At 37.4% G+C, this 23,126-nt stretch overlaps 1 long non-coding RNA gene across 3 annotated transcripts; it reads right to left on the reverse strand.

Annotated features, from left to right (window-relative positions):
* Window positions 1-1,341: 1,341 nt before the first annotated feature.
* On the reverse strand, window positions 1,342-16,709 carry LOC117801929. 3 transcript variants are annotated; one of them, XR_004624768.1, is made up of 4 exons: window positions 16,443-16,709; window positions 11,522-11,625; window positions 5,287-5,388; window positions 1,342-2,512 (listed from the first exon to the last, which is right to left on the reverse strand). It is a non-coding gene; the product is annotated as an uncharacterized LOC117801929 (long non-coding RNA). The 3 variants fall into 3 exon arrangements; XR_004624769.1 differs by lacking the exon at window positions 5,287-5,388; XR_004624767.1 differs by having other exon boundaries at window positions 11,522-16,709.
* Between the last annotated feature and the right edge of the window lie 6,417 nt (window positions 16,710-23,126).

Genomic DNA, 23,126 nt, shown 5'->3' on the forward strand with positions numbered 1-23,126 from the left:
ATTATCATAAGAAACTTAGGAAGATGAACAGCAGCCCCTTTGCACACCTCATTCGTGTACTAAGCAGCAATTCTGTAAGTAAGCTGTAGTAAGAATGCTTTCTTTCTATCAAAGGTCACTGACTAGTAGGGGGAAAAATTTAGAAGTTACAGCAAGTCTATCTTTAAAGAAATAGAAATTTATCAAATCACCAGCTCCCTCATCTCAATTCAAGAAAGAAAATGGAGAAAATGTGAATAAATGCAAGAGGTACAGAGAGGGAGAGAGCAGACATAGACAGAGGGAGGCATTCAGACAGAGAAGAGAAAGACCAAGGCAACAGGCAGAAGAGGGAAAAGGGGAGGGAGAAAGCATTGTAGCCCTGAGATGTGTCAGTGGAGGCACAGGGCTTACGGAGGCTGCGGGCTTCAGGGGGCGGCACCGGCAGAGGGGTGGGAGGTGAGGTCACAAGAGCCTGACCACCGTCCCGCCCAGCCGAGGACCAGATGGGTGGATATGGAGGGGTGGATATGAAGGGATCCTGCCTAGGCTGCTGCCCAGGAATCCTCTGCTTTCGGCTCAGAGGAGCTGTTGGCCTTGAAGAAAGGAAGGAAGGAAAGCAGTGGGAGAGGAAAGGAGGGAGAAGTGGAGGGAGGGAGGAGGAGGAGGTGCCCAGCTTTCTCTTTAGTTATGTGTAATGCTTTATCTACCTCGACAAAAGAGAGCCTTTTTTTTTTCCTAAAAAATGGGTAATCTCAAGTTTGGCTTGGGAATTAAATCTGTCTGTCTTCCCTCCCCCCGTGCACACACATGCACGCACACCCCATGATTACACTCTACATGTTTGACCCTGACTCTGTTCAGCTTCATGTTCAGCATCCTTGAACCTGGCCAAGTGGCAAAGGTGAGGAAGAACTGAGTCACCAAAGATAAAGTATAATTTAAGTAATCCATCTATAAATCATAAAGATTTAGTTGTACATTAAATTGTTACCAGGCCTAAAGAGTCAGACTTTGAGAAAAGATTTTGAGCCACTAAATTTTAGAACTTTCAAAAAAATGAAAAAGCAAAAAATACTGAGGATGGGGAAATTAATTTCTATTGTGTGTACCTTTTTAAAAGTACCTGGATATGGGGGCGCCTGGGTGGCACAGTGGTTAAGCGTCTGCCTTCGGCTCAGGGCGTGATCCCGGCGTTGTGGGATCGAGCCCCACATCAGGCTCCTCTGCTATGAGCCTGCTTCTTCCTCTCCCACTCCCCCTGCTTGTGTTCCCTCTCTCGCTGGCTGTCTCTATCTCTGTCAAATAAATAAATAAAATCTTAAAAAAAATAAATAAATAAATAAATAAAAGTACCTGGATATGAACATTTTAGAGAAAAGTTTCCTTACGCATCATCACAAGAAAACATAAATGCGATCTTGGTTAAAACACAGACATGTCAAAACTCTTATACATGCGCCAGTTGTCTGGGGAGAAAATGCCTAAAATCAAGAAGCAAGGATGGTAAGAGGAGTGTTTGGGGTTGTTTAATTTAGAAGGAAGCCTGGATGGTAGCCAATAAATTTCTTGGCTTTAAATAAGACCCTGGTGACATGTTTCATTTTGATTTCTGAGATTAATTAATTATGGGAAAAACCTTAGAATTTATTTAAAGGGTCACATGGGAAAAGTCATACACCAGTTAGAGGAGTTTGGTCTGAGATTGAGAAGTTCCAAGATAGGATGACTGGCATGTGGAAAATTACTAAGAAACAAATAATGGCTAATGTTCTTGTTTTCCAAATTAGAAAGAAGGAATTATTTTTGATACTGCTGTAGAGATCATTAGAACCTTTACAGACTATTTTGGGAAAGAACTTGGTGTACGGCAAGCTCAGGAAATTTTCCTGAATTTTCAGTGTTGTATCTCCAGCGTCTAGAACAAAGCTGAGTGTATACGTACATATACATATACAAATATATACATATATATACATCTTACTGTAGATTGTACCACCAAACCCTTAAATGGAAGACAACAAATTCAACAGCGGCTTCGAATTCTGATAAATGGAGAAACTGGAAGATGCATAAAAAGATTCAATGAAGAAATAAATACGGATCATTTTACTAGTTTGGAACTGGTTTTGTCAATTTCAATTTCTTAAGCATTTGCTAAGATAACTGCAAAAAAATACTATGAAAATGAGTGCAGCCAAACATCAGAGTTTAAAGAAACGTACCATAGCTCTGTTGAAATTCAAAATGCGAAAGTGAAGATTTAATTTTGGTCTGTCTTTATCTGTATCTGAGAACAGTTCCACATGCTTCATTTGCTTTTCAATTTTTATTGTAAACGATAGAATATTCAAGAGATTTTTCTACCGTGAAATGCACCCAAAACACACACACACACACACACACACACACACACACACACACACACACTTTTTTTAAAAGGAAAAACATAAGACATGAGCAAAAGATCTCATCTAGAAGCTAAATTTTAGCTCATCTCCTCAGTCTTCTCTCCTGGTTAGTCTGAGGTTTCCTGCAAAATAATAAAAATAATGGCAATGTCACATGTCTGGTCACATACTCATTCTTTTTCAACTTCCCTCTTTATCTCATGCCTCTCCTTGTCAGAATTCTTTTACAACTTCTGATTATTTTTTAAAAGTTTTACTAATAGTGTGTTCTAAAAAGTCACGCTAATAGCTTGTTCCCTTTATTAATTACTACTTTTGCTGGAAAAATCTTTAGCCATAATTTAATTCTTTTTTTGTACCAGACATCCCTTGCCTAATCTGCCTGTAACTCCAGATTTTGCAGCTTTCCACATACATTGCTTCATATTTTCCAATGAAAAAGATCACTTTTTTAGAATTACCATTATGTGAATGTTACTCTTCTTCCAGAAAATTCTGCAGAAGCTTAATTCATCCCCACCAAGAGTATCAGTTTAGCTAAGCAAATCCTAAAATATACAATATCTTCTATTTGGCACAAGTAATAGTTTTGAGGAAAATAATTAATAAAATAGTTCTCAAAATGTACAGAGTAAATAGGTATAGTTTAATCAAAAATGTTTTCAGTTAAAGCAAAGCACTGAGTTATATTCTATGATATCTACTCTTCCACTTGAAACTGCTCAGTGTAATAAAACTCTGAAAAATTCCTTCTTGATAATCGTATCTCACGATTTTATCGTATTCATGCCAAGAGTAAAACTTTCACTTTTGTGCATTGTAATAAGTGGACTTGAATTCTTCTTCCTAATTTAGGAAGACTATTTATTCAGTAGCTATATTTTTTTGGCGCTGCATCGGGATACAGGTGCAGTTCCTTTCTAGATTTCACATTGTCTGGAATGTTCCATGTTTTGATCCAAAATATACTTTATGTTCCACAAATGAGAGGAAGAGTTTAGCAGCCTGGATTCTTTTACAAAAGTACTTTTTTTTTATTCTTTGAAAAAATTCAGTGTTTTACCTATTTTATTCACACTTTCATGATCAATGGGATACTCTTCCCCATGTTTTACTATTTTTCTCACCATAAAAATGATACATGAAAACATACATGAATTTCTGAAAAGTTCAGGAAATATCAAGAAAAGAAAGATCACGAGTATTCCATAAGGCCTTTCAACAATTTGGAGTATCTGTCTTCAAGTTGTTAGTCAATTTTAAATTTTACAGAAGTTTGCATCTGCTTTTTAAATAATGTATTGCACACCTTCCGTTTTCGACCTCCTGGGTTGGAAAGCCAAGTTGTGTTAATTACTATTTCTCCTCAAAAACAGCCCAGGATTTGATGATGTGAAATTGGGTGGGGGAGGAGGAATTCAGAAATAAAAATATCTGCTGGGATTTAACAGAGGGAAGAGGGTCAAAGCGAGTCAGCGTAAAGAAATTTGTGCCCTAAATATGTAACACAAAGCTTAAATTGCTTTGAATTTCTGCAGATTATTGAAGTTACTTAAATAAATTTCACCCAACTAGCCCTTTAAATCCTTTCCAGGATTTTTTTGTCCGAAAGGTTAATTATGGGCTTGCAAGTATTGAGAAAAGTATTAGGATATAAGAAATGTTCACTGGTATCAGTATTTTAGGTTTAGATAATGAGTTATAATGCTTAAATATTCTCCAAATAACTTTTTGGTTTGAATAAAATCATGGCAAATAAACTCTTTCCCTCAAAATACAGTAATAAACTAATAGTAATCAAGGCCTGAGATATTGTAAAAATGTTGCCTTTTATCATCTGACGCAGTTAGGGTCTCCAAGCTATTGTGTTTCAATATTTAATTAATCATTTCTGAAGACAAATGTTTCCTTTTTTTCAAAATTAGACAAACACACACATGAGGTCTTATTTAAGATTTAGACTGGGTGACGTATTACAGGATCTCAGGTTTGTTATTCTTTTCTAAGCAGCACTCATTTTGGATGGGTGCTGGGCTAACATGTTTATGACTTCCATTGCCATGCAAAATCATATGTTTTTGTTTGGTGTTATTTTGACAATCAATCCCCTGCCTGATGGCCCAGGTGACTTAAACTTAGACATTTTCTTCACAATTTTTAGTTACATTTATCAAATGACAGCACATGTCACCCTTCACTGTTTTTGTCCTCTAAACATTAGCTAATTCTTTAAACTGGGAATTTTTTGCAAGGATCTAGAAAAAGAGAGAAAGGGATATCCATTGCCAAACATAATGGAATAAATTGTAATCATATTTTTGTAAGTAACTTGTAGATATGTGCTGCAATTTTCCTAATAAATGTTACTTGGTTTCTCTGGCAATTCACTTCAGAAATTACACTCTCTCCCACAATACAAAAAAGTAATGTCACAAAGGTGAATTCTAAGATACATATTGACAATAAAGGGCCGTAAGCACACAGTGGGCAAAAGTCCTAGCAAACTTGAAAAATATTTAACTGAACAATAATGGAGCAATGCCAAATGCTAAAAGTCACCAAAGATAATTTTAATTGTTGTAGATATAATGGTGCTCAATGACAGCTGTTTTGGAACAAAAAGGTTATTTCCTGCAAATTTCAGTAAGTTTTCTCCTAAAATAAACTCTCATTGATTGTTAAAATTACCAATTGTCCTTAATGGCAAATGGACACCAATGTTGGCTAATAACTTTGAGTATGGAGTCATTCCTACATGTTGATTTGTAAACACTATCTGGAGGAAAAATTAAAAAGACATAATGTAGCCCAGTGTTATTTCTCCCTATGGAGATATTACAGGGCTCTTATGTAAGAGAAGTAGTTGAAAAAAATATCTCAAGCAAAAAGTACTTACGAACTGAATGTTGCAACTTTCCCAGTAAGCACAGCTTCCTCTCTCCTTTCCCCTCTTTTTTTGGAAATGACAAGAATAAGCTTTTTTAAAACCTAAATTTTGCTAAATTAAAAGTAAAAAAATCTTAGTTATTTAACAAAAGAGACCTAACTTATTAGCAAATACAAAATGTGTTTTGTGTGTTGGCCTAATAGCACTAGGATAAACTACTCCAGATGTTGTGTTTATTTATACATTGAAAGTCTATTTTTAACTTTATTTTGACCCAAGGTTATAATTTTATACATTACACATAATGGTCCAATGTTATTTCTTGGCCTTATAAATTTTTAAAATTTGACAACTACTTGAGAAAAAGTGATGTGGGGGAAATACAAAGATAAAGAGGGAATGGTTATTTTTCTTGAATCCAGAGACATGGTCTTTTAACTCATATACTATTAATTCATTATATTGCTTCAACTTTTCTAATTAAGTATTAATTCATTATATTGCTTCAACTTTTCTAATTAAGAAAAATAATATGTATTCATTATTTTTAAAATTAAAAAGCTCAGAAAAAGATAAAGAATAAAAATCACCCTGACTATATCTCGCCACCCAGAGATAACCACTGGTAAAATAAACTTATTTTTTCCTCCACATTTTTCTATGCATGTATACATACAGATATATTTTTAAAAAGATGTAGAGAGCTTCTTGGTTTTGTTTGTTTGTTTGTTTTGGTTTGATCTTTTTTTTTTTAGAGAGAGGGAGGGGGAGGGGCAGAGGAAGAGGGAGAGATTGAGTCTTAAGCAGGCTCCACGCCTAGCCCAGCTTGGAGCCTGATGTGGGGCTTCAACTCACGACCTTGAGATCATGACCTGAGCCAAAACCAAGAGTCAGACGCTTAACCCACTGAGCCACCCAGGCGCCTCACATCTTGTTTTTAAAAAATATTTTAATTATAAGTTTAACAATGATGAGAAAAGAACTGAAATTAAAAAAAAAACAAAAACAAAAACAAGATCTCCCGTTGTCCTTAGAATTCCCATTATCCTTAGATATTTAAGATTTGTATTTTATTTTATTTCATTCTATTTCTGCCTGTGGGATCCACAGCCTTCAATTATATATTCTTATGAGGTAATATTCCAGTATTTTCTACTTAAATCTTCCTTTTAAGAACACTTGGTTTTTAGCAAAATATTTATGTAAGGCATTTCATGTCAAAATAATGCATTAAATTTATGTTTTTAAAAGATTAAAAAGGTAAAAGAAAATTTCTATTAGGCTTGTCTTCTCAAACAAGAAATTAAACATGGAAGTAATTTAATACAATCGCCAGTGTTTGCCAATCAAAAGTTTTAGAAGTTAATTGTTTTGTTTCACTCTCTTTTGTAGGATACATTTAAAAATTTATTCAGCAGTAATACAACACTGAGTATCAAAAGAGTAGATCTGTGTATTCTGGCATGCAAAGCCTTTATTAAGTGAAAAATTCATGGAACAATGCATTTTAAATAATTTATGCCAAACGGCTGTGAAAGAGCCCGTGCTAAACTACATAAGTCCTTCCACACATATGAAAATGCGTAGAGAAGAAATTAGTGAGAAACGCCTCAGTCCGGGAAGGGAAGTGGAAGTGAGGAGGTAGTAAGGGGGAACTCTTATAATGTATTCTAGATATTTCTGTATTCCTTTAAAAAAAATAATAAATTCTTGAACAAAAATAAATTCTTACTGTTTTAATCATTTTTAAATGGAAGAAATTAAGGTGACCCAACACCATATTACTATTTATAGTGGCCCCTTACTTCTCTGAATTCTAGTCATTTCTGTAATCTCTTCTAAGAAAGTTGAAGGCCCCTGAAGAAGCCGTAAGCATGGGACTTTGCATTTTTCCCCACAGCCCTAGCATTAATGCCTTGGCACAGAGGTCCTAGTATGTCCGTCTTCAATGTATAAAACTATGAACTAGAGTATGAGTTAGATGTCATTCCACCAGAGCTGCAGAACTACTATCTTTTGGAGAGGAATGTACAAAGAGTTCTGGTTATGGATTTCATCATAAGCCCTTTATAATCAAGAAACATTAGATTGTATTGCCCTTTCTAGTATAATTACTGGAAGCTCAGTTTAAGTCAAGTTTAACTACATTTGCATATATTAAAAAAAAAAAAAAAACAAGACCAGGGAGAACTGAAAGTAATAATTTCTAGTACCCCAGCAGGATCAGGTAAGAGCTCATCAAGGGGCACCCTTTTTTGTGCCACAAAAGAACTCCGGGCATTCTACTGGAGCACAGTAACCAATGGAAGAAAAGAAGGCATTCAATTTTATAATGTGAACGTAAGAAGGAAATGTAAAAATGGAGCCCATCCCTCACTGTTAATATTCGCCTTGAACCTAGATAGATACGGCCTCATTTGATATGGCAAGTACAGTTGTGAGTTGTAGTTAAATAAGAAATTCAGCCTACTTTATCATGAATTATACTAATCATATTAATGGATTCCAAAATGAGAAAAGACTGGATGGACATTTATTATAGGGATTTTCTTTCACAAAACGTACTTAGTACAAAATAGCTTCAGTTATTCAAACTGACTGCTTCTTTCCAGATATATTTGGATCCAGCCACAGAAAGTAGAGGTATGGCTAGAAATGCATCAGCCTCTTCATTCTTAACACTTCCCTTTTTCCCTTTTCATTGGCTCTTTCTCCTTAGCTTAAAATCATGTGCAAGGAATCAAGGAATTGTTGAAAAGGAAAAACAAAGCTGCGGGCATCACGTTGCCAGATTTCAAGGTATACTACAAAGCTGTGATCAACAAGACAGCATGGTACTGGCACAAAAACAGATACATAGACCAATGGAACAGAATAGAAAACCCAGAAATGGGCCCTCGGCTCTTTGGGCAACTAATCTTTGACAAAGCAGGAAAAAACATCCAGTGGAAAAAAGACAGTCTCTCCAATAAATGGTGCTGGGAAAACTGCACAGCTATATGCAAAAGAATGAAACTTGACCATTCTCTCACACCATACACAGAGATAAACTCCAAATGGATGAAAGACCTCGATGTGAGACAGGAATCCATCAAAATCCTAGAGGAGAACATAGGCTGCAACCTCTTTGACATCGGCCACAGCAACTTTTTTCATGACACATCTCCAAAGGCAAGAGAAACAAAAGAAAAAATGAACTTGTGGGACTTCATCAAGATAAATAGCTTCTGCACAGCCAAGGAAACAGTCAAAAAAACTAAGAGGCAGTCCACGGAATGGGAGAAGATATTTGCAAATGACACTACAGATAAAAGACTGGTATCCAAGATCTACAAAGAACTTCTCAAACTCAATACATGAGAAACAAATAATCAAATCAAAAAATGGGCAGAAGATATGAACAGACACTTTTCCAGTGAAGACATACAAATGGCTAACAGGCACATGAAAAAATGTTCAAAATCGCTAGCCATCAGGGAAATTCAAATTAAAACCACATTGAGATACCACCTTATGCCAGTTAGAATGGCAAAAAATTGACAAGGCAGGAAACAACAAATGTTGGAGAGGATGTGGAGAAAGGGGATCCCTCCCACATTGTTGGTGGGAATGCAAGTTGATACAGCCACTTTGGAAAACAGTGTGGAGGTCCCTTAAAAAGTTAAAAATTGAGCTACCCTATGATCCAGCAATTGCATTACTGGGTACTTACCCCAAAGATATGGACGTAGTGAAGAGAAGGGCCATATGCACCCCAATGTTCATAACAGCATTGTCCACAATAGCTAAATTGTGGAAGGAGCCGAGATGCTCTTCAACAGATGACTGGATTAAGAAGATGTGGTCCATTTATACAATGGAATATTACTCATCAATCAGAGAGAACGATTACACAACATTTGCAGCAACATGGATGGGACTGGAGGAGATTATACTAAGTGAAATAAGTCAAGCAGAGAAAAACAATTATCATATGGTTTCACTCATTTATGGAACATAAAAAATACGAAGATCGGTAGGAGAAGGAAGGGAAGAATGAAGGGGGGGGTAAACAGAAGGGGGAATGAACCATGAGAGACTGTGGACTCTGGGAAACAAACTGAGGGCTTCAGAGGGGTGGGGAGTGGGGGATTGGGATAGGCCGGTGATGGGTATTAAGGAGGGCACATATTGCATGGAGCACTGGGTGTTATACGCAAATAATGAATCATGGAATGTTACATCAAAAACTAGGGAGGTACTGTATGGTGACTAACATAACATAATAAAAAAATATTATAAAAAAAGTAAAAAAATAAGCATACATAATAAAAATATTTTCAAAAAGAAAAAAAATCATGTGCAAACCTCTCTTTTTTAATTTAAATTCAATTAATTAACATATAGTATATTATTGTTTTCAGAGGTAGAGTTCATTGATTCATCAGTTGCCTATAACACCCAGTGCTCATTACATCAAGTGCCCTCTTTAATGCCTCACCCAGTACCCCATCCTCCCACCTACCTCCCTCCAGCAGCCCTCAGTTTGTTTCCTATAGTTAAGAGTCTCTTATAGTTAAGAGACTATAAGATTTTGTCTTATTTTATTTCCCCTCCCTTCCCCATAATCCTGTTTTGTTTTTTATATTTTACATGAGTGAAATCATATGGTAGTTGTCTTTCTCTGATTGACTATTTTGCGTAGCGTAATACCCTCTAGTTCCATCCATGTCATTGCAAATGGTAAGATTACATTTTTTTGATGGCTGAGTAATATTCCATTGCATGTATATATCACATCTTCTTTATCCATTCATCTGTCAATGGACATCTGGGCTCTTTCCATAGTTTGGCTATTGTGGACATAGCTGCTATAAACATTGGTGTGCTTGTGCCCTTTTAGATTGCTATGTTTGTATCCTTTGGGTAAATACCTAGTAGTGCAATTGCTGGGTATAGATCAGTTCTATTTTTAACTCTTTGAAGAACCTCCATTCTGTTTTCCAGAGTGGCTGCACCAGCTTGCGTTCCCACCCACAGTGCAAGAGCGTTCCCCTTTCTCTGCATCCTCACCAACACTTGTTGTTTCCTAACTTGTTAATTTAGCCACTCTGACTGGCATGAGGTGGTGTCTCATTGCGGTTTTTATTTGTATTTCCCCAATGCCAAGTGATGTGCAACAAACCTCTCTCTTCTTAAAAACAAAAATAAAGCCCTACAACCACCTTTTTTAGACTCTGTGTCATCCCCTTTGTAAAATCTACCCTTCTTATTTCACTGATAAATGTCTCTAACGAGGCATCCACATACATTATCTCCTTTCTTGCCACAACTGGTGACCAGAAATGGCTACGAGACTGGACTCAGAAGTCAGTAAGAGCTGAGTTATCTTTGATCTGCTGCATGCTAGTTGTATGACTCTGCTCAGGGCCTCTGTCTCAATTTACTCATCTATAACATGAGGATGACAGTAATAATGATAAAGCCTTCCCTCGGAAGGCTGTGCTGAAGAATAAAGAGCATGACATTTTCAATGTTTGGCACATAGGAGGTGCTCAATAAATGTTCCCGACTGACATGGCTTTTGCCTGGATCTCACCAGTTACCAGGTCTGCCTTAACCAACCTCTCTGTGCCATTGGAGAGGATTGCTTCCTTCTTGTGTTGACCTTCGTTATATCAAGCTGTTCTCATTTTCCTTTTTTCTATTTCTTGGGCTGTTCCTTCTCAGGTTCCACCTATCTCTTCAAAGCTCATCTTCCCCACAAATTTCTCCCTGGCCTCCTCACCTTCTTGTTCTCCCTGGCAAACTCATTCACATCAGTGGGTTTGGTTACTAAGTGAACAAGGACAACTCCACATTATATTTCCATCCCAGACCCCTTCCTAAAGTCAAAGGAGATCGCCAGTCATCTACGGACACCTTCACTAGGACATCCCTCACAAACATCTAGAACTCAACATGTGTCAAACTGAGCCCATCAATTGCTTGAGTCAAAAACCTGAGCTTTAAGCTTAGACTTAGGGTCTCTAGTGCAAATGTTTTTTGGTTTTTTTTGTTTTTGTGCTTTTTAAAAGCCTTGGAGCCTACCTCCTAAATATTTTTGTATGGCTAGATTGTACTCATCCTTCAACATTAAGCTCAGGTATTACATCTTTGGGAAGCCTTCCCAATAACCACCCCTGTACCCCTCCAACCTGAGTTAGATTTCTCCCCCTTTCCAGTACCCCATGGCACCATGGAACAACCCTTTTATGGCACTTACCGCATTGGTATTCTAGTGTCTTGTTGTTGTTGTTGTATCTTGTCTGCCTCTGCTTCTTCTACAGGACTGTGAACTCCCTAAAAGCAGGGTTTTTGTCCTTCAACCTAACACAATGTGTGACAAAAAGGATGTACTTAATAAGGATTTGAAAGCCAACTATATTAGCCCACTGTTGACTTGATTCCATTGCTCTTGCAGGAGTACTACTGATAGCCTGGAATTTAGCAACATGATGGGGAGAAGCTCAATGACATTACAAACATTTACAAAATAGTAAATCTGGTCCTAGATAAGTAAGAGTTAACTATACACTAGAGTTCAAGGGAGCCTTGCCAAGCCAATAAATTACTTGGTGTTTACTGAATACCAACTGTTTTCCCCACATACTGAATATGTTTACTATTTCCATGGCTCACATTTCTTACTAAGAGTAATTGGAATTAAACTTTTTTTTTTCCGTGAGAAGGAAGAGATTCTTTTGGTAAGATATCATCTTAAATGATGCCCTTAAATACTTGAAAAGGCAATTCTTCCCTCTCTTTATTGGGACTTGTACTCTCTAATTCACATAATAACAACATTAAAAATCTGGCCTTATATTTTTGAGTTCTAACAAAATTTTTCAGTTGTGCACAAGAAGTGCTCCCAAGTCAGGCAAGGAGAGAAGGAACCAAGATTGGGAACCAGGATGAGAATTCAGCATTATTTGAAATCTTCCATTTTTTTCTAAGAAAAAAATGTTCATAAAGAGTTTGAGTGGTTAAGAATGAAACTTAAAATATCACCTAGGATGCTTTTTTTTTTTTTTTTTTTTAGAGAGAGAGAGAGAAAGAAAGTGTGGAGGGAGGGTAGTGGGATAGAGAGAATCTCAAGCAGGCTCCACACCAAGCATGGAGCCTGATGCCCGGGTTCAATCTCATGGACACTGAGATCATGACCTGAGCCGAAATCAAGAGTCAGATGCTTGACTGAGCCACCCAGGCTCCCCAAAATATCATTTACGATGCTTCTTAAATCAAAGATTCATGAGTTCAACCATGTGGCTCTAATTAGTCTAGGAATTCTGGATTCCACCTTTCTAGGATTAGAAACAAACACATAAACAAAACCAAAAACAAAATACTAAGTGTTTGATATGCAGCCAGGTTTGAGAACCACTGATTATTGATTTATATATGGAAATTCTTTTGAGTAATCCTGAAACTTAACAGTAAATACTTCTCTTATAAACAAACAAACAGAAAACGAAGCCAAAAAAAAAAAAATCACTGATGAAAATTTGCAGCTTAAAACACTGCAAATACTTAGCACTAAAACAATTGTTAACTTGCACGAATTCTGGGACTTCTCTTAGAAGTAGTCACTAATTATATCACTTTTTTTTTTTTACATCAGATAATTTCTCTTTTTTTCTCTGAAGATGGAAATAAGGACCTATTAAATCTATGGTTATTAGCCAGTATCTGATTTTTAGGTATCATAAATAAACAAAATTGCACGTGATCCACTGATTTATTTCCAAATATTTGTTGAGTACCTACTATGCACCAGGCACATAAGCACTTTATATGTAAAGTACCATGGTTTGGGGGTTCTTCCTGTTTGAAATTGAGTGTTATTTTCAATAGTAATTCAATAAATGTGCATTGACTCACTGATTAAATTTAGTGTCAAAAATACTATTATTTGAGCTCTTTTGAAATCTACAAGAATGCTGTCAGAAAAGTTGCATTGTTAGAACAAGTAACTATCAGGAAATCCCCTTGGTAGTGGTGGTACTTTAGTGATAGAAACATAAAAACTACTGGAGGATCATAATGTAAAGTTGAACAACACACTGAATCTTTTTTAAACAAAAAAAGCCAATCTAAAGGAACTGTATCACACACATTCAAACTAGAAATGTGCTTTTTGAGATTAATCACAAAATTTTCAACCCGACTTATGAAGAGAGGGCCAAAGGGTGTTCCATTCTGGAAAATAATCCATTATAGTAAGTCCATTAGAGTATTATAGTGTAATGAAGTGTTTGACTTTTAATCCAAGGTAGTAGACTATATATATTTACCAACCTTGACTACCCTAAAAGCCCATTAAAATGATTAAGGCCACTGCTAGTTCTTAAAGCACTTCTGCATGGTTTAGAGAAAGTCCCTCGCCTTGGGGCTGGTGGGCGGCTCAGTCGGTTAAACATCTGACTCTTGATTTTGGCTCAGGTCATGATCTCAGGGTCTTAGATTAAGCCTGGCATTGGGTTCCGTGCTGGGTATGGGACCTGCTTAAGATTCTCTCTCTCTTTCTCTCTTTCTCTCTCTCCCCCTTTGCCCCTCCCCCCCAAAAAACAGTCACCCTTCTTTCAGGTAGAATGAGTGCACAGCTAAGATTTTAGACCCTTTTTGTCCCCTGGGCCGGCCTCTCTGGGCACAGTTACAACAATCTGCTGCAGCCCAGAAGTAGCAGAATGACACTACAAGGCAGGTGGGTGAAGAAGGGAAAAGTAAAGACACACTCGTTCTTATTCAATAAAGGAGGATATAAATATTTTTTTTCAGCATTTTAAAAATGGAGATATAATTCACATATCATAAATTCAGCCTTTTAAATGAACAATTCAGTGGATTTTAGTATATTTAATAAAGTCGTGCAACCATCACCATTGTCTAAATCCAGAACATTTCCTCACCCTCAAAAAGAAACGGTATCCATTAACAATTATTCTTTTTTTTTATGTTCAGTAGCCAACATATAGTACATTAGTAGTTTCTGCTGTAGTGTTCAACGATTCATTTGTTGTGTAAAACACCCAGTGCTTTATTTTCTCCTCTCCCATCTAATCTACTTTGTGTCGCTATGGATTTGCCTATTCTGAACATTTCGTATAAATGGAATTATACGATATAAGTTCTCTTATGATTGACTTCTTTCATTCAGCATAATTTTTTTGAGGCTCACATATTTCATAGCAGGCATCAGCACCTCATTCATTTGTACTGCCGAATAACATTCCACTGTATATATGCATCACCTGTTTACCCGTTCATCAGTTGCCGGACATTTGGATGGTTTCCACTTTTTTGGCTTCCTGTGAGTAACACTATTATGACCATTGGTATTCAAGTGGCTTGACTTTTTACAAAAAGCTTATATAACTTCTGTAAATTTTAAAATAATTAGAAAGAAAAAGAAAGAAGTCATTATTTACAGAAAATTTCAAGGCGGTGATTTATTTTTCTTTTCTATTTTGTTTTTGTTTTTCCACTTGGTTGTAAATATCTTTTCATTGCTTGGTCAGGTTGACTTTGTCCATATATTATGATTGTTATTGAGCTAATGGTTTGTAAATGTTTGTTTTACATGTTTCATATGACATCGCATGCTTTAAGCATGTAATATGATACATTAAAAATACGTTTTTGAATGTCTGAAGTTAGTACAGGATTATACTGAAGTACTGAAGTTTTACTGAAAGAATCAATGGATAGTTACAGGACATTTAAAACAGAAAAATACTTTGGGGAGGAAAAAATATCCTTGTATCCATGTTATGGTGGTAGGAAGAGAGGTTACAAAGATATTAATGGCAACAAAGTATCATTCTTCAGTAAAGCACACTGGTCCCCTTAATTCCCTCCCCCATCTTGTCCCAAGAGTGTACAAAAGTTTCTAAACGTATACAGTTGACCCTTGAACTGTACAGTTTTTTTATAAATACAGTACAATAACTGTAAATATATTTTCTCTTATGATTTTCTTAGTAACATTTTCTTTCTCTAGCTTATTTTATTATAAGAATACAGTATAATATATATAACATACAAAATACGTGTTCATTGAATATTGATGTGATCGGTAAGGCTTGGGGGAGTCACTGCTGTAAGCAGATTTTCAACTACACGTGAGACCCCTAGGTCTCATTGTTAAAGGTCAAGTACATGCAGTTCATGACCAACTGACCAGTTACTCAAACATTTAAATTGCAGTAGAAATACAAAACAGAAGGAAAGTCTATCCTGTGCCAAACTGTCACCCCCAGAAAGGTGTCACCCCTCAATGTCATGTCCTGGATGTATGAAAAATGCTCCTCTAGGTGTCAGGCACTTGAGAAATAGGCATGGAGGTGCTGGAAAACTTGTTCTGTACAAGGGGAAAAGGGAAATTATTTTACTGAAAAAATCACAGTGGGAAGAGAATATCTAAAATAACCCTAATAGGAAGCATAGCTCTGGAGCCCCAGCGTCAAACTTCCCCATCATCCTCAGACCCCGCTTAAATCAGAAATTTTGTATCAATAGTAGCTGTTAGCTTTGTCAAAAGCCAAGTTGCCACATGGGTTCAAAAGTTCAAAACAAAATTATGTTCGTAAAAACAAAAAAGCCAGTGGCTACGTAAGTAAGGCTAAAATGAGTAGCAGAGCCTGGGGATTTACATACTAATCAATTTTATAGGACCTAAATGATGAAAATACAACTTCTAAAGGTAATTGAGTCTATGACATTATTACTGTATCAATAATAAAAATTTATTGAGCCCCTACCACTTGTAATGGCATATTATGAACTAGGGCTACAACAGTGAATACAAAACCCCTTCCGTAAGGGGTAAATGGGAAATCTCTGTATCTTACTCTTAACTTTGCTGTGAACCTGAAACTGCTCTAAAGTAATAAAGTCTTACAAAATCCCTGCCTTCATGGAGGAGTTTACATTCTAGTGTGGAAAGACAAACTAAAATTTAAAAAACATAATTTCAGGTGGGACGAAGAAAAAGAAAACTGTTGAGAGAATAAAGAATAACAGTGATGGAAGACCTCTTGATTAGGTGACATTTGCATTATTTGCATTATTTACTTAATAGGAGGCATGGGTTTGCAAATTAAACAGCCAGCAATCAATCATTCAACAGACATCGATAGCCCACTTACTTGATTTCAGGCATTTAGTGCAGGAGGTCCTTGGCGTTAAAAAAAAAAAAATCAATAAACCATGGTTTCCACGTCAAGGCACTTGCGTCTTAATAGGAGAAGACAGACACTTCACCAACAACCTACACCGAAATACAACAGGTGTTAGACTGCACTACGTATGCGCAGACGGATAAGCAGAAGCCAGAACAACAAAATTACTCCCAGGGAGGTCTTCCAGAAGGGAAGATTAGGGTCTTGCCGTTCTTCCTAACCTTTAGCACACAATACTCATTTGTACGGTTCACATAAGGGGAAGAGGAACGTAAAAGAAGTGGGCTGCCAGTGGCTGAAAGTGACCACCCCCCTGAACTCTGCCAACCCAGGCCCCACCCAGCTACCCCAAAGCTTAGGGAACCAATATCTGCTGAAATCTGTTCTTGGCACAGGTACACAAGGGTTGTTTTGCTTTTGTTTTTGATTTTGTGCTGTTGTTGTTGTTCATAGCAACTGAAACTACCATAACTGTCTTTCCCAAGTTACTTGCCCATTTCACAGCCTGAATGTATTTATGTCCTCGGGTCCTCTGGAAGTCTGTAGCATGCAGACAATGGTTCTCTCGGCAATAAACATATTTTACAACTTACCAAGTAATACAGCTGAAAAAAGTCCAGTAGAGAAACCTTTCTGATAAACCAGAAAGCTCCCAGAGTAAATCATTTGAACCAACTTTTACGTAGAAGACTTAAGAACAACATTTTAAAAGAGTTTGAAAGTTTTATGATGAAACGTGTTTAGGGGATTTGCTTCAGAAGTATATTAGAAGAGAGGGAGGTGAGTGAGGGTACAGAAGAAACAAGATTGGCCATAAACTGACACCAGATTAGGAGTACAAGGGGGTTCATTACCACTTCTGTATTATGTCTAATCTTTTCCATCATAACAAGCGTTTGCTTTTTAGCTTTATATGACAAAGCCTGGGACCTATAACATCACACAGGTGTCCTGAGAAAACCATTCTCATACAGAAATCTGGAGTTCATAGTTACTTTTAAATCTATTCATTATACTAGCTATTTTTCATGCAAGAAAGTAAGAGAGCAGAGTATCCATTAGACCAATGACTAAATAAGAGATAAATAGGAAAAAATACTTCAAAAAGTATTTCCCCAAAAATGTATTGAAATGCACTTTAGGGTGGCTCAGTCTGTTAAGCAGCTGCCTTCAACTCAGGTCATGATTCCGCAGCCCTGGGATTGAGTCCCACACCAGGCTCCCGGTTCAGTGAGGAGTTTGCTTCTGCCTTTGCCTCTGCCCCCCCCCTCCGTGCACGAGAACGCTATTTCTCTCTCTTTCTCTCTCTCTCTCAAATAAATAGAAAGAGAGAGTGAGAAAGAGCATGAGCAGGGAGGAGAGGGAGAAGCAGTTTCCCTGCGAGCAGGGAGCCCAGCACTGGACTCCATCCCAGGACCCTGAGATCATGACCTGAGCTGAAGGCAGACGCTTAACTGAGTGAGCCACCCAGGTGCCCCTAAATAAATAAAATCTTTAAAAAAAATACAGTTTAGCATCCAAACTGTGCTTTAATATATTAATCAGTGACTATCAGAAAGAACATTCTCAGTGCTTTCTTTTCACCCAGTTGATAAACAACACTTACTGAGTTCCTAGTAGGAGCCTGACTTGGCATTTTCTCACATCATCTCATTGGTGAGATTGTGGGAATATATTATATTTCCATTTTATAGACGAAGAAACTAAGCTTCAGAGAGAGTGAATCTCCTGCCAAAGGCCGCAATAAGCAGAGACAAAGGTCAGGGCTTTTTCCATTCTACCACTACTTCATGCTCTTGAAAGGAAAAGATGAATGGAAAATAGGACAACTTTCCCATTCTGAAAACTCTGCTATTCCAGGGTGACCAGGAGTTCTCTTCTTCCTAACATCTACTCCCTCAACCTCCTATCTCTTGACACCTAGAAGCCAATCTGATGTGCAACGTAGGTTAATTTTTTGGAGAAAAAGTAGAGAAAATTTGGCAAAGCAGGGCAAAATGCTCTCTTTTTTTATTCCCTGAAAATCAAAGTATTTCTGAATCTTTAAAAGATGTTTTCAAACCATTAAAACTTTAAAATTTAAGTAGTCTAATTCAAAACTATTGAAATTATCAAATGGAACTTTCCTTGGAATTAAATATCATTAAGCTCATAAGATGTTTATAAATTATAAAAAATAAAGTATGCTCAAAAACAGGTGAGTAACAGAAAAATAGAGAGTTATTTCAATAGGAAAGAAAATAGTACTCTTGAAGAAATGGTTTTAAAATTATTTCTTTCAATTCTTCCAAGTTGTCTTTAAAAAAACTCAAAGTTGGGATACAGAAAACCCCCACTAATTTGGCTATATTCTCTTATAGTTTTTAATTTGATTCAACACGTAGGTGCGTGTATTGTAACCTAATTATTTGTTTATAATCAAGATTAATACTTGTGTTAAAATGTTCCAGAAATTTTTTTTATTCATAGGCAACCACTCAGAAACAGAAAGCTGACTTACGCAGAGAGGTGTAATGAAAAGATCAATCAACTGGAGGTCTGAAGAAATGGGCTACAAGCTTGGCTGTAACATCTTGTAACAAATGGTCAAGTCATTTCGTAAGGGCAAGATAACAGGTGGCAGAACAGGGAGAGGAAGAGAAAAGGACCTTAATCGAAGTCAAAGTAAAATTGGGAGGTTGCAGGTAAACTTTCATAAAAAGATCGAAAAATCATGTATGGGAACATAATAGAGTCGTTCAAAAAGTGGCATATTTGTGGAAGCGTGTGTGTGTGTGTGGTGTGCATGTCTCTGTGTGTGTGTGTGTCTGTGTGTGTGTGCGTTTAACCTGTCTGGCATGTTGAACTGGTTATAACTTTTTAAATTTTAAATTAAGATCTTCTAAATCTCCTGGGAAGGATTGGTGTTTAGATACAACAAATGGTGTCTCAGATAAAGAGAAGGAGCAAATGTCAGAGTCGTGATTGTACACGGCTGCCATGAATAAGTGACTCAATTGGGTGATTGGAAATAGACCACGTTAATTTTCTTAAGCCCAATCTACAAAATAGTTAAATATCACTATTAATGCCAACACTCCGTTTTGCCAAGCCCTTGAAAAATAAAAATGTTGTCATTATCTTTTTTGTCATTATTTGGTATTTCCCCCTTAAGAAGTAATATAACAGTGTTTAAAAATACCTGAGTTCTCAAAAAAAAAAAAACAAAAACCTGAGTTCTCTCACTCGAGCTAGTTTTAATTGGAGGAAAATGCAAATCAATTCAGTTATGGTCACCTCCCACTACTAGGTTACTTCCTTCCCAATATAATAAACATAGTATGCAATTATGAACCTGGGAACAAAGTTCCCCTAGTTGGAAGAAAAGCAAATATGTTTGCAAATCTCGAATGAGGTAAACAGCTGAGCACTAATTGCAAAAAAATAAGTGCCACAGGACCAAATATCAATAGTTGGAAGGTGTCCTTGTGGTTGGGAAAAACTTGAACCAAGGTACAATCTTTTATCTCTAGAAACTACAATATGGGTAGGACAGCATATGCGTGTTGTTGTAGGGTGGAGACTATGTGCTGTTTATCATTTTATCCCCAGCACTTAGCAGAGGGCCTGGCACAAAACAAGCACTCAATAAATGTTTGTGGAATGAAAGAATTCTGCAATTATAGCTTACACAGTGTTTTTCTAATTTTTGAAAATATGGCCAACAGTAATAAACATGTTTAACACCAATTCCTGGTACACACAAACACACATATACATAACATAGAAGTTATGAAGCAATGCTTTTTTAAATTTAAGAAGTACATTCTGATAGTTTCTGTTCTGTTTTATTGGACTTTAAAAAATATGTTGGTTATAACCCACTGAATTGATTTAATAACCCACCAGTGAATGAAGACCAGTAGTTTAAAAAACAGATTTATATTATTTCTATTTACATTACTTAACTTTTACATTTTTAGGCTTTGCTAACTATAGATCACTTTCAAAAATCACAGAATTTTTTTTTTATCTAGAAGGATGTTCAGAAAGTATTCATATTCCAATATTCAACTTTAAAATGTTGTACCATCCTGACTTAACTGTGTTGGGATTCTCTTTGGTCAGTGTTGTTAATTATGGGAATTTCCCCAACCAAAAGCAGATTTGCCCTATCTCACACCATAAGCAAAATTTAACTCAAAATAAATCACAGACCTAAACATAAGAGCTAAAATTATAAAACTCTTAAAAGAGAATTTAGGAGTAAATTTTTATGGCTCTGGATTAGGAATTGATGTGACACCAAGAGAAAAATAGGTAAATTGGATTTCATTAAAATTAAAAATTATTCTGCTTTAAATAATGTCAAGAAGAAAGTAAAAAGAACTTACTGGATGGAAGGAAATATTTTTTTTTTTAGATTTTTATTTATTTATTCATTCGACAGAGATAGAGACAGCCAGCGAGAGAGGGAACACAAGCAGGGGGAGTGGGAGAGGAAGAAGCAGGCTCATAGCAGAGGAGCCTGATGTGGGGCTCGATCCCATAATGCCAGGATCACGCCCTGAGCCGAAGGCAGACGCTTAACCGCTGTGCCACCCAGGCGCCCCGGATGGAAGGAAGTATTTGTTAATTATATATCTGACAAAGAACTTGTATATAGAATATATAAACAAATCTTATAAATTAACAATAAAAATATAAATAATCCAATTTAAAGATGAGAAAAGGATTTTAATAGACTTTTCTTCACGGAGGATACACAAATAGCCAATAAGCACATGAAAAGATGCTCGTATGATGAGTTATTAGGGAAATACAAATCAAAACCACAATGAGGTACCATTTCACACACATCAGGTTGGCTAAAATAAGAAAGACAGTAACAAGTGTTGCCAAGAATGTGGAGAAATTGGAACCTCCATACATGGCTGACAGGAACGTAGAATGGTGTAGCCACCTTGGAAAACAGGCTGGCAGTCCCTTAAAAAGTTAAACATAGAGTTACCATTTGATCCAGCAGTTCTGCTCCTAGATACATACCCAAGAGAAATGAAAAACATGCCTACACAAAACCTTGATATGACTTTTCATAGCAGCATTATTCCTAGTATAGAATATTTCCTAATAATCCCAATATTCATCAACAGTGGATGAATAAACAAAATATGATATATCCATACAATGGAATATTATTTGACCATAAAAAAGAAAGAAATACCGATACCATACCACAGGGATGAGCCTCAAAACATTATGCTAAGCTCAAAGAAGCATGTCACAGAAGACCTTATTGTTATGATTTCATTTATATGATATATCCAACATCGGTTAATCTATAGAGACAACTGGATTAGCGGTTAGGTAGGGTTACAGGGAATGACTGCAAATGGGTACGCGTTTTAACTTTTGAAATGATGATGGTGGTACAACTCTGTCAATAAACTGACAAATGCCGAATTATACATTTGAAACCAGATTGGAACTCTGGAACGATCGAGAAGGATGCATGCAGCACTTCTGTGCCCGAGTGTAGAATGTTGAGCCCTGACAACCTGACTTACCTTGACGACAGGCAAAGAAATGGCGTTTTCAAAGGTCAACAGATGTGCTTCCTTCGAGTCCCTACAGAGCTGTAGTTCTCCTTGTTTTGGGAGACAAGTAGAAAGACATCAATCTATTGACTTCACCTCGGAACCTTTTCAGAAGCGATACTCATCCTCACAAAACTGTACTTCAAAAATGAGAACCTTCACCCTCAAGGGGAAAGAACTAAGCGTCCCCAACAAGTTAATATGTGAAAGGACTAGAGAGCATTTTGGACAAGCAATTGAGAAGCTTCTTGAGCTTCTCAATCGTGAAGGCAGGAACGTTATTCATCTTTGCCTCCTCAAGGAGGACCAGGCCTTGAAAGGGATGCTCAGTAAATGAAATGGAAAGGAGGGAAAGAAGGTACGGCCTCAAGTCCAGAAGACCAGAGGCTGTCTGGGCATCTGTGAACCGCTCTGGACGCGTCGTCACCGAGCGAGCGGCAGGAAAAGCTGCCCCAGTACATTTACGAGGCAGCGCGCCCCAAACTTCTCCAACACGAGAGCTTGGGATTCCCACGCCCCGCGTCCCACCCCCACCCCATGCGTCCCGATCCCTCAGTGGAGGAAACACCGCTGAAGAATTCAAGAAATTCTGTTAACGAGTTTAAGAAATGCTTTTAATGATTAAATCTAAAACTCTGTCACCTTAAGGGACTAATGAGCACCGGTGTGAAGTACAAATGCAAAAGGGGGGCGCTGGAAGTGCGCAGCACCATTGGGCCCTCAGGTAAAAACCAGGTGATCTTAAACATGATTTAATTTCTTTTTAAAGAATGTCATTAAAAATAACTTGTAAAAAAGAAATCTCGCAGGGCGAAGGGTGAGACACACTGGCGTGGAGACGGAAGGCGGGCTCTGGAATCCCGCACCTCCGACTGTTCCCAGACGTGACTGTGGGCACCTTTCTGAGCTCCGTTCGGGGGCCGGCTCTGTAAAATGGGACCATTTCTGGGCCGCCTCCCAGCGGCGGCAGGGAGGAACAAGCTAGGCCAGGCCGAGGGGGCGCACGCCAAGGCAGCCCCCGCCGCCCGGGGCCCTACTGTGCGCCAGGCGGCGGGCGCCCCGCGCCGCGCGCTCC

Source organism: Ailuropoda melanoleuca, chromosome 4, assembly GCF_002007445.2.
Source record: "Ailuropoda melanoleuca isolate Jingjing chromosome 4, ASM200744v2, whole genome shotgun sequence".
In the NCBI taxonomy this organism is placed as follows: Eukaryota; Metazoa; Chordata; class Mammalia; order Carnivora; family Ursidae; genus Ailuropoda; species Ailuropoda melanoleuca.